Genomic DNA, 2,260 nt, shown 5'->3' on the forward strand with positions numbered 1-2,260 from the left:
ATTCAAAACCTTTGTAATGGAACTGAATCCGAATAGAATTCCCTTGCTCTTTATGTAGAAATAAATGTTTTGTTTTAAATATGTGGCCTTTGATCATTTCTTTGTCTACTTTTATAGACAGCATAGAAAGGTGGATGAAGCCACACTCAAACATCCACTTTTTTCCTTTTCTTCTTCTTCTTCTTCTTTTTCCTCTTTCCTCTTTCCTCTTTCCTCAAGTGGCTAGGAAGTGGACCTGTTTAGAATTCACATGACAGCAGTGAATCAGTTAGACAAAACGGAAAGGGTATATGTAACGGTTTGCAGTTCTTTAAGACTTCCTGAATGTTATGTCCTGAGTTTTAAATCCTGATAGCATTTCTGCGTTCTTATGGCCATTTTCATTATTGCTGATTCATTGCTCTGTGTATGTAAGTCGAGTGTGATAATAATAAAAAGAAAATCAAAGAAATGAAACCGAAGGGTGACTGACTTTTCGCCTGGCACAGAGAGCAATTTAATTGAGCTCTTAGTTTAAGTGTGACCACTTCCAACGTCCACAAGAGTGCACTGTTATCTCAGTGTGTTACATGTCACATTCACTGTAAATTCTGTCTGCCTCGGATCTATCATTCGTGTCTGATTTTGAAGCTCCTTTCAGTGCAGCTTACAGTAATATATGTATATGTATAATGTATAATTCAGATTCGATGTCTCGTTTGTCTGTGCACACAATGGACGCTTTAGTGAGCATTCTTCTGAGATACTTGAGAACATTTATTTTATGGGTCACTCATGCTGGACTAGCATCCAACGCTATTGAAATTTAAGTGGATATTTAAGACAGCAGCTGTCAGACTGTTTATCAAACATTGTTTTGTGAAAATTATAGCTCTCTACTACAGCATAAACAACTTCATGCTCTGACATAATTAGACTCTCCCAGCTTGATTGACTGAAGAACGCTGTGACTGACATAATAAGCCGAATTACACAGAGCCAGAACTGTGAAGATAGCTTTGTGTTGATTTTCAAGCAGCCTAAATACCAGATGATAAATTGTTGACAACATCCTGTAGTCTGATAGCTATTATATAACAGTTTTAGATATTATAAACTGTTGCTTCAACAGCCTACTGAACTGAAATAAAAATAATTATATAGCCTATTGTCAACGAATTTCGGAACGCAAGATCGCACGAAGCTAGACGCCTCATTGCTTACGTACATGAGTAGGGCCTAATGGTAAGTACTACATCTTAACTCAGTTGTATGTGTGTTAAATCATTCAGCAGATTTTGTCTTCCACATGGCTGGTATTCTCCCTCAGTTCTGCTGGATTTAGGAAAAGGCAAATACAAACTAAACTTTAAATTTAAAGGGGTCATATGTTGCTGCTAAAAAGAACATTATTTTGTGTATTTGGTGTAATGAAATGTGTTTATGCGGTTTAAAGTAAAAAAAAAAAAAAAACATTATTTTCCACATACTGTATATTATAGTATCTTCTCTAGGCCCCGCCTTTCTGAAACGCGTCGATTTTTACAAAGCTCATCGATCTGAAAAGCGAGGTGTGCTGTGATTGGCCAGCTATCCAGTGCATTGTGATTGGCCGAATACCTCAAACGTGAGACGGAAATGTTACGCCCCTCACATACTTTAAAAAATAAAAATAATGTTTTTTTTATTATGCTTTAAACGACATACAAAACAATACAAAGCCAGGGTAACAAAGGATAAAAGAAAAGGGAAAAAACAAACAAAACAAAAAAACATATACACACATATTCAGAGACATGCATGACCTTTACATTACTCAAAGATTTTGAAGACAGAACACAAACTGACAGTTTTAATTGCCTTTCTATTAGTACTATGTTGAATAGTACACAAGTAATTTTCCAACTCTTTCAAAAACACTGTAAAACAGGGTTTTTTGTTAGAAAATTTACACTTATGAATGTGAAACTTAACCAACAAAATAAACAGATTAATAACAAAAACTTCGTTATTTACATTATCATAATTAAATATCTAAAAACTACATTTAAAAAAAAAAATGAAAGTGTTCCTTTTTTTTGATAAACATAGAGACATCATACCATAACTTTTTAACATAACTACAGTGCCAGAAGATGTGAGGTAAATAAACAGATTAATAACAAAAACTTCGTTATTTACATTATCATAATTAAATATCTAAAAACTACATTTAAAAAAAAAAATGAAAGTGTTCCTTTTTTTTGATAAACATAGAGACATCATACCATAACTTTTTAAC

The sequence above is a fragment of the Sinocyclocheilus grahami genome, unplaced genomic scaffold, assembly GCF_001515645.1.
Source record: "Sinocyclocheilus grahami isolate Dianchi unplaced genomic scaffold, SAMN03320097.WGS_v1.1 scaffold11.1, whole genome shotgun sequence".
Classification (NCBI taxonomy): Eukaryota; Metazoa; Chordata; class Actinopteri; order Cypriniformes; family Cyprinidae; genus Sinocyclocheilus; species Sinocyclocheilus grahami.